Here is a 10542-nt window from a genome sequence, read left to right as displayed (position 1 = left end):
GAGAGAGAGAGAGAGAGAGAGAGAGAGAGAGAGAGAGAGAGAGAGAGAGACTTGGCACCCTGCAGGAAGAGGAGGGAGACACCACCCAAAGCGGCTCATGGTGTCAGTGTTCCTGTGTCAGTGTTACTTGTGGCTTTATTGCACAGCAGAACGAAAGCAAGACTTTAAAAGGTCTTGTCTCTGGCCCTTGCCCTACATCTAGGAAGTAGCTAAGTGGAAGGCTGATACAACAAGCCAGCTGCTTCCTGGCACGCCATCCAGCCTCCAGCAAGGCCCGGCTGAACTTCAACTTGGTGAGAACCACACCTGGCGCAGGTTGACTCTGCTGATCCTACTGTCAGGGATTTCTACACCGATGGTGGGGTGAATGGGGGGGGGCTCTCATTGCCACGGATGCCCTTGGAAATCTTGCACAACCTCTCATGGGAAACGTGGCTCCCTGGTGACCTTACTGTAGACACCTTCTGGCAATGAAAGGCAGAGTTGGGGCCGGAGAGATGACTCAGTGGTTAAGAGCACTGCTCTAGCACAGGACTCAGGCTCAGTCCCCAGCACCCACATGGTGGTCCCCAGCCCCCACATGTTGGTCCCCAGCACCCACATGGTGGTCCCCAGCCACCTGTGACTTCAGTTCCAGTGGACAAAGTCCTTGTCTGGCCTCCTCAGGTACAACATGTACTGCACCCAGGAGGTGTACGCTCCCAGTTACATGAAATAAAAATAAATTATCTTTTTTAAAAGAAGAGTTCCTCACTTTCTCCTGAACCCATCAGACATGACAAGCGTCACCTCATCTATCCTCACTGGTGACTGTGTGACTCCTTCCCACTGTCTGGTTTCTGAAGGGACAGTACAAGCACCTGCAGAAGCCTTTGGGGAGACTTGAGGCTTGTAATAAACAATTGCTTGGTGCTTTAGGGTGCCACTGAGAAGCTCACGGAGCCCCCGTAATCCTGAAGTGTTCATGATCCCAGCACACTCTCTGTAACTTCAGAAGTTTGGAAATGAGAGAGGAGGCTGGACTGATGGCGCAGTGGCTAGGGCACTGCTGGCAGAGGCCGCCTCCGCCAACAGGGCACTGGCTGCTCTTGCAGAGGACCTGGGTTTGGTTCCCAGCACTCACAAGGAGGCTCATAACCATCTGTAGCTCCAGGTCCCAGTGAATCAGATGCCCTTTTCCTGCCTGTGGAGGAAAGCTCTGTACTCATGTGTTACACAAACTACTCAGGCACATAAAATAAGAGCAAAGGAGATATTTGAAAATCTTAGGGAAATCCAGAAGAAGTATACAGGTCTAAGACTAGCCAGGATCATACCAGGCTTCTTCTTCAGGGTCACCAACCAGCTCTCAAACATGACACAGAGACTTCTTATTAGTGATGAACGCTCAGTCTAGCTTAGGCTCCTTTCTGGCTAGTTCTTTTCTGTTTCTCTTTATCTACATTTTGCTTCAGGGCTTTTTACCTTTTCTTACTTTCTTGGTGTCTCTGTGACTGGCTGGCTGGCAACTGCCTGGCTTCCAGCCCTGGGCCTCTCCCTCACTCTCTCTTCTCCCGTTCTTCCTTTTCTTCAGCCTAGATTTCTACTCTTATTCTCTCTGCCTTCCAGCCCCACCTATCCTTTCTCTGCCTAGCTATTGGCCATTCAGCTTTTCACTAGACCAATCACATACCTCAGGCAGGCAAGGTGAAACAGCAACTCATCTTTATATAATTAAACACATCTTTACACAGCTCAAGTATTATTCCACAGCATAAACAAATGTGACCTATCTTTTCCTAATTAAACAAATACTTCACAACACAAGATATTCTTAATAAGAGGAGTGGGGAGATATCCTCCTATCAGACAATGAAGCAGGGAATGTCTCAGCATGACACTTGGGCAGATGGACCAGAGAAACAGAAAAGAGTGCCCAGAGTCAGAATCTGAGACAGGTGTGTTTTTGAAGGTCAGTGGGGGAAAGCATGGGTTTTTTATAAATGACTCTCACATCCAAGAACCAACCCAGCCCAGCCCCACTAAGCCTCTGAGAAGGAGATCCTTCAGGATCATGTGGCTATAATCTCCATGAGATGCACACCAAATGAAATCAAGTCCCCACCTCACTCACAAGCCACATCAGGGCTGATTAAAGAAAACCTGTGCAGAAATCTCAAGGTCCAAATCAGGAGCAGAAGGAGGGGGAGTACGAGCAAGGAACTCAGGACAGCGAGGGGTACACCCACACTCTGAGACAATGGGGATGTTCTTTCGGGAATTCACCAAGGCCAGCTGGCCTGAGTCTGAAAAAGCATGGGATAAAACTGGACTTGCTGAACATAGCGGACAATGAGGACTACTGAGAACTCAAGAACAATGGCAATGGGTTTTTGATCCTACTGCACGTGCTGGCTTTGCGGGGGCCTGGGCAGTTTGGATGCTCACCTTACTAAACCTGGATGGAGGTGGGCGGTCCTTGGACTTCCCACAGGTCAGGGAACCCTGATGGCTCTTCAAGCTGATGAGGGAGAGGGACTTGATCGGGGGAGGGGGAGGGAAATGGGAGGCGGTGGCGGGGAGGAGGCAGAAATCCTCAATAAATAAATAAATTAAAAAAAATAAAGGGAAAGATATTTATCAACAGGGACAGTAGGCTTTATAAAAGCATCAAACCCAGCCCTTTATTAAAACCTGTCATTTTAGCGAAATACAAAAAAAAAAAAAAAAAGAAAACCTGTGCAGAAGAAGCCTACTCAACAGGAAGAGATGCTGTGAAAACTGTTCATAAGGCCTCAGGGTGGGGGGGGAGCGAGCACAAGCCTGAGGGGGAAGGACTGACGGCAGCATTTAAACCCCCTCCCAGCACTCCCTAAGACATCACCCACAGAGGGGGAGACAACAAGTCGGGGTCAGAAGAAGAGCTTAACCAGATGGATATATAATAATTAAAAATAATAATAACAGAATTAACACCCAGAACATATGGTAAAATCCTGTAACTCTTCCCTGTCATTGACCTCCAGTCATTGCCTTCCTTGACATTAGCCCCATGAGCCTGGCACATCCCTGCCTCAAGAAGACCTTTGCTCCAGCTGCCCACCCCCAATAAATACTAGGATTGCCCTTCTCTATGGAGCTGCCTGCTGAATGTCTCCCCTTTTCAAAGCTTTACTCCAATGTTACCTTATCACAAGGTCCATCCTGGGTATTCCATTTATTTATTTTATTTTACTTGAGACAGGGTCTATTATTATTTAGCTCTGGCTGTTCTAGATCTCATTCTGAGACCAGGCTGCATCGAACTTACAGAGATCCACCTGCCTCGGTCTCCAAAGTGCTGGGATTAAAGAAGTGTGCCACCATGCCTAGCCTTCTGGGTATTCCATTTAAAATAGCAATCTATACACAGTCCTGGTAACCTCTGCTAGTTTTTCTTCATTAGCTTTTATGGCATTTGTATATTTGTATGCTGGAGATTAAGGCTTCACCACAGAGCTTAGCTTTAGTTCCTCCACCACTTTCTGACGTACTCTTTGTCCAGTGATGTAATCTAGCACCAAGAAGGTCTAGATGTGATGGATGGATGGATGGATGGATGGATGGATGGATGGATGGATAGATATGATGGATGTATGGATATATGGGATGAATGGAATGGGTAGATGGGTGGCTGGGTGGGTGGGATGGATGGGTGGATGGGTGTGTGAGTTGGTGGATACATACACACAAATATTTCATACCATCATGGATAGATGGGATGTATGGATGGATAGATGGATGGGTGGATGCATGGATGGCTGGCTGGCTGGATAGGTGAGTGTGTGGATACATGCACACAAATATTGCATACCATCTAAGAACCACTCTTCTAGTTATCAAATGTCGCCTTTCCAACATGTGCCCATTCCTGGTTCATCACATCTGCAGGACTGATCCAGCGGCTGCTTAAACAGAAAATGGAAATGATATGGGCCAACTGAGTCAAGGAGTTGTCAGGGCCCAAGTGAGAACTCTCTGTCTCTCTGACTTATGTCAGTCCATCACACCAAATCAGCCTGGGGGAGAGGGCTGATTGGGGAGGCGGAGGGAAAAATCACCACATGGGCTGCTCAGTGGCAACCTCCAGCACTTCACCAGGAGAAACTCCCTAGAACTCACTTGAGTTGCCACAGGATCACATGCAAAGTTACCTCAATGCCAAGTTTATAGTACTGGCCAATGGCTGCTTTGAACCTCACTCCTTTAAATGTACATGACTCCAACTTCATACAGTGTGAATGGGCATGGTGGCACAGGCCCAGAATCCAGCACCCAGGAAGCGAAGACAGACGGACCTTAAGTTCAAGGTCACCTAGGTTGCCTAATGAGACTTTGCCCTCAAAAAATATCATATGTTACTAGGCAGTGGTAGCACATTCCTTTAATCCCAGGACTTGGGAAGCAGAGGCAAGTGGATCTCTGTAAGTTTGAGGCCAGCCTGATCTACAGAGAGAGTTCCAGGACAGCCAGGGCTATACAGAGAAACCGTGTCTCAAAAAAATAAACAAACAAACTTCAAAAAAAAAAAAACTCTTCCTTGCTGTGGGACAATGCTTTTGTACACTGTAAAGATTTGTCACTCATATATGTTTAATAAAATGCTGACTGGCCAGTAGCCAGGCAAGAAGTATAGACAGGACAACAAGACTAGGAGAATTCTGGGAAGAGGGAAGGCAGAGATGCAGTCACCAGCCAGATGCAGAGGAAGCAAGATAAGAATGCCTCACTGAGAAAAGGTACCAAGCCACGTGGCTAAACATAGATAAGAATTATGGGTTAATTTAACTTGTAGGAGCTAGTTAATAATAATCCTGAGCTAATAGGACAAACAGTTTATAATTACTATAAGCCTCTGTGTGTTTGTTTGGGAGTGAATGGCTGTGGGACTGGGTGGGACTTCCTCCCTTATATATCTTCTACAATGTGCATCATATACAAGGTAGAGTCTTAAATGTAAGTAAGTATACATGAGCAACATGTTTGAGAGAGACTGGGCACTATGGGCCAAGACCAGAGGAAGTGGCACACTTCCTTCTCCCCAGGCCTCTGGTGCTGGTCTATGTAGCTGCAGCAGAAGCTCCACACAAAGCTGCTTTGTTTGGAATCCCCAGAGCCTAGATCATTCCTGCAGAATCCGGATCAAATATTGATGACCTGACGACTTAGCACTTTATACTAATTCTTAAAAATGTGTTGTGCATGTGTGTGTGCTTGTATGTGTATGTCCATGTGTGTGCACATGTGTGTGTTCATGTGTGCAGTACACATTCATTTCTGCACCTGTATGTGGAGGTCAGGAGACAACATGGGTGTCCTCCTCAGAAACACCATCTACCTTCTTTGGGACGGGGTCTCTCACTGGTCTGGACCTCAGCCGAATGGGCTGCACTGGCTGGTCAGAGAGTCCAGGACTCTACCTCTTTCTGCCGCCCATTTGGATCACAAGTGTGGGCCACCTTGCATGACTGTTTTTTATTTTTCCCATGGGTCTGGGATCGAATGCAGGTCCTCATGTTTACCAACTGAGCTATCTTGCTGGCCCCTGCCCTCCTTCTTAGCTTCCTAAATGTAACCACCACCCTGAGACAGCCAACAGGATGATGGCTCTCAGCGCCTTCCCCAGGACTTGCTCATCTGGCTTCTGGGCGAGGACTCTGAAAATTAGGTTGATGTGCTGAGCCTGGGCATCAACGTGGATGAACACACCGTGGAAGAACTGCCATCTAGGAGAATTTGGGGGGCACAACTTCTGTTTCCAGGCACTCCAGGCTTAACTCTCCTAGATGCAGGAGCTGCTCAGCCTTTGGGTTAGGGGAGCATACTTTAGCAGGTGCAAAGTGACAGTTTAGAGGGACAAAGTGCAAAAGAATGAGGCCGCCTCTCTTACAAGGCAGTAGTTCCCTGGCTAGGCAGCAGCCCTGGAGAAATTCTCACCAGTGTGCTTCGAAGATCCCTCTCTCTGCAGGTGTTTGTTTGGAGCGGGCTCTCGTGGGTCTCTCAGCACGAGCACCTCCGGCACCTCTCTCAACTGTAAAACCAAAACCCAGAGAAATGCCGGGTTGGAATCTAGCAATGGGTGAGGACCGGAGGGGATGTTTTTCCAAAGAACACATACTAAGCCACTCTCACTTTGCACATTGATCCTGGGGCAGGGGGATTGCTGTGGTGTCTGGCTCCTCCCTGGGCCCACAGTGCTGCTGAGCAGGTGCCGTGTGCTGGATGGGTGACTAGAAAAAGGAGGAACCATGCAGCAGGAGCCCTGGGCAAGTCTCCCTGCTGTGAGGTGCTGTGCTTGTCAACCCTATTTTGTTAGAATCTGTTGCTAAGTCATGAGCTCTGAGGGACAAAGACAGAGTGAGCATGCTCACCTCACAGAGCTGCTCACATACTCTCTTCTCTACAAAGGGATGGTTTCTTTTTCATACTAAAAAGTTTTGCCGGGTGGTGGCGGTGCACCCCTTTAATCCCAGCACTTGGGAGGCAGAGGCAGGTGGATCTCACTGAGTTTGAGGCCAGCCTGATCTACAGAGCGAGTTTCAGGAGAGCCAAGACTGTTACACAGAGAAACCCTGTCTTGAAAAACAAAACAAAAGTTTCCATTTATTTATTTATTTATTTATTTATTTATTTTCCAGACAAGGTTTCTCTGTGTAACCTCGGATGTTCCGGAACTCACTCTGTACACCAGTCTGGCCTCGAACTCAGAGACACACTTGCCCCTACCACCTGAGTGCGGGGATTAAAGGCATGTGTCACCACCACCCTGACTAAAAAATGTTTCAACTTATCATTACTGTGTGCTCATGATATATGCAGTGGGCACACATGTTCCTGGCATATTTTGGGGATAATTTTGTGGAGTTCAGTCTCTCCTCTAGCTTTAAATATGTTCTGGGGATCAGGTCTAGGCCCCTGGGGCAGCACTTTATCTACTAAGCCACCTCAGTGCCCAAGAATGGGTTCTTTACCCTGATTTTCAGAGTGAAAGAAACAGACTTCTATTGGTGGTAATCTAGGACTCAGGAGGCAAACATATAAGTTCAAGGCCTGAACTATATGGTGAGCCTCTGTCTCAAAAAGAAAGGGGAATCGGGGAGGCACCCTTCTGGGAATTTTTTTTTATTGTTTTAGTATGTATATGCATGTGCATCTATGTACGGGTATGAACAAATGGGTGCAAGTGTCTCTGGAGGCCAGAAGGCACTGGAGCCCCTACAGCTGGAGTTGCAGGTGGTTGTGAGCTACCTGATGTGGGGGCTGGGAACTGAACTCAGGCCCCCGACAAGTGCATTAACTGTTCTATTTGTTTGTTTGTTTGTTTGTTTGCTTTTGGATACTGGATTTTTCTGTGTAGTTTTGGAGCCTGTCCAGGGGCTCAACCTGTAGTCCAGGCTGGCCTTGAACTCACAGAGATCTACCTGCCTCTGCCTCCACCGTGCTCCACTTTCTTTAACTATACAGTTGGCTCCTCCGGCTTTGCATATTCTTTCCTCTCCTCTGTCCTAGAATTTGTTCAGCACATACTTCCCGGGCACTGCAAAGGGCATGGAGGGCCCTGTGTCTTCGCTGGGGACTTCATAACAGGGAGAAGGTTTAGAGCCAGAGACAGTGTGACTACTGCTGCTGGGGTTGGAGTGACACAGGTGGAGCCGTGACCTCACAGAGTGGGGAAAGTGGAAAAGGTCAGGGCAGCTTGGGACACCTGGATTTGGGTTTTCTCACTTCCAGAACTGTTAAAATCATGAATCTGTATGGTCTGCATCATGATCATTCACAGTAAGAGAAAGCAAGTCCTCCCTTCCCATCTGTTCTCTGCAGGGCAGCCTGGGTGATCTGTCCAAAGCCAGCATCAGCAGGGTTTCATCTGGGGCTTGGATGGCCAAGGCAGGAAAATCGCTATCCTGGGCTAAGAGTGAGACCTAGCCTCAAAAAACAGAACCATGACAACTCCACATCTCACTCCCTGTGTGAGGACCCCAGCCTGCGCACCCCCAACCTCCCCATCCCCACTTCCATCCCCACCCCTGCTTCCCACTTGCAGGACCCATCGCTAGCTCACTCCTAGCCATCACCCACACCTCAGAGATCCTTTTGTTTCAAATATCCCTTCCTCCCACTTGACCTGTATTCCTTCAGGACTCAAATGCCACTTCCTCAGGAGAAATGTACCTGAGCCCTGTCTGACTGGGTTCTGAGTGCCGAGAGCTGGCCTGCTGCAGGTGTGCTTGTTCAGCAGCAGGCCTGGGGACAGCAGGGACAGCATGTGTCCTCAGAGCACACGCTGATTGCAGTTACAAAGGACCAGGCTCCACCTGCCACAGTGCAGTGAGTGCTCGCAGTCACCCTGCACAGAGACACTGTCACCCTCTTCTGTTTGTACAGATGTGGCTTGAGTCTCACCCACAGGACCCAGAGAAGAGGCAGGGGCAGCAGGGATCTGACGGGGGGGGGGGCTGTCTCCAAAGCCTGTGCCTTTTTGCATACAGGGCGTGGCCTCCGAGTGTTCACTGTTGCTGGGCACACAGCAGTTGTGCAATAAATACGCAGGAATGTGATCTAGAGCTGCCCTGGGGTTTAGATGGAGTCTGTGTGAACCCCAAGTGCCACAGTCATGGTGCCATGGTCGCAGTATTAAGAGGCAACAGTACCATTAAAGGATGGAGCCAACAGAGAGGGAGGTTTTGGGGTCGTTGAGGACATACCTTTGGAAGGGAATAACATAGTGTATGGAACCCCGGTTGCCCACTGGCATCCAGCCTTACTGCATAACCAAGCTCTTGCCATCTGCCATGACCTGATATAGCTGGGGGAAGCCTCACCAGGGCCTGTGCCACGTGGTTTAGGCGTTCAGTCTCTAAAAACACTAGATAAATAAACCTATTAAGCCTATTTTCCTCATTAATTGCCAACTGTTTTGTTAATTTGTTTGTTTTCAGACAGGGTCTCACTGTGTAGTCCTAACTAGGCTGAAACATTTTATGCAGATGAGATTGGCCTTGAACTCGCATATCTACCTGCCTCTGCCTCTTGATTGTTGGATTAAAGACTTGGTCAGTCACACCTGACCCAACTGTGGTATTTTATTACACTACAACAAATGAAAAAAAAAAAGGTGCCGTCTCTTTTTTTCTTTTTCTTTCTTTCTTTTTTTTATTTTATTTTTATTTTATTTTTTTGTTTTTGTTTTTCGAGATTCTCTGTGTAGCCCTGGCTGTTCTGGAACTTGCTTTGCAGACAAGGCTGCCCTCAAACGCACTAAGATCTGTTTGCCTCTGCTTCCCAAGTGCTGGGATTAAAGGCGTGCACCACCACCGCCTGGCTGGAAGGCGCAGTCTTAAGGTTGAGGATTTGACATATTCTATGGAGAGAGTAAGACGGGACAGGCATAGCAGCAGCATCCGTGGAAATGAAATGCCCGGTGAAGCTCCAAAGATAGCAGCACCGAACTGTGCGGAGCCACCTGTGGCCCAACTGCCCGCCCCATGCCACTTTGTCTTCATTAAGTGCAAAGCCCAAAGAGTCTCATCTTGCTGCAACTGAAACCGCGTCCCTGAGTGGTGGTATTCCCAGACAGGGCCGAGCCACCTGGAGAAGGAGGGTTTTACCCTGACAGTCACCCTCCAGGAAATTAGTGCCCTGGCCATGCAGGAATCATCTTCAAAGCCAGAGAATCGAGTTTAAGTACACGTGAAGGTGAAGAATGGCTGATGGAGCCCCAGCCAGATGGCTGGACTGCCCATTCTCTTGTGAGACAAGGGGCCTGTTCCATGCAGCTGTCTACGCTGTGGCCTGAAATCAAGACCTGGAATTTATCTGCTCTTTCATCCGCAGCCTCTGGGGTCTGCGGTCTGGAGTCAAGTGCAGGTTGAGCTGCTGGGACTGTGGCAGGTGAGACCCCGCAAGCAATTAGCCTCTGTGCCCTGCTACTTGCTCCTCTTTCTGCCCTAATCATTTTAGCAGCAGCATTGCTGTCTTCCCTGAGCTACGCTAGCTGGAGCATCGTTCTCCCTAAAGGACTAGAAATGGAGCATTTTCAAAGCAAGGTCCCTGCTGGACTACCAAGGTCTCCCCCGACTCTGTACTAACAAGTCTCCAAAACACCGCTGGGGTGCCAAGAAAATGGACCTGAGCAGGGTAACAAAGAGGACTTGTAAAGAAAGAATTGGTGCAACCCCACCGCAACACAAACACGAGTAGATTGGCTGCATGGAAACACATGTTTTGCATGTCAAAGGACACTGTGACAGGAAGAAGGGTCTGCGGACAGCACAGCACATCAGCTATGGATCTCAATCCAGAATATGCAGCAGCAACTCAATAGCAACCAAAAAAACAAGCACCCGAGTTGAACAGACACCTTCCCCAAGAAGCCCCGTTAAAGCTGATGCGTACATAGGAAGCTGTCCCAGCATCACCAGTCAGGGAAGGAAGGGCGGAGCCAGAGCTAGATGCCCCTCCCTCCTGTAGGATGTCTGTAGTTGCAAAACCGAGAAAGACTGAGCTGGAGGATGCAGGGGAATG

This window comes from Microtus ochrogaster, chromosome 7 (genome assembly GCF_000317375.1).
Source record: "Microtus ochrogaster isolate Prairie Vole_2 chromosome 7, MicOch1.0, whole genome shotgun sequence".
Classification (NCBI taxonomy): Eukaryota; Metazoa; Chordata; class Mammalia; order Rodentia; family Cricetidae; genus Microtus; species Microtus ochrogaster.
The sequence above is the reverse complement of the archived record's forward strand: the minus strand, read 5'-3'. Positions refer to the sequence as shown.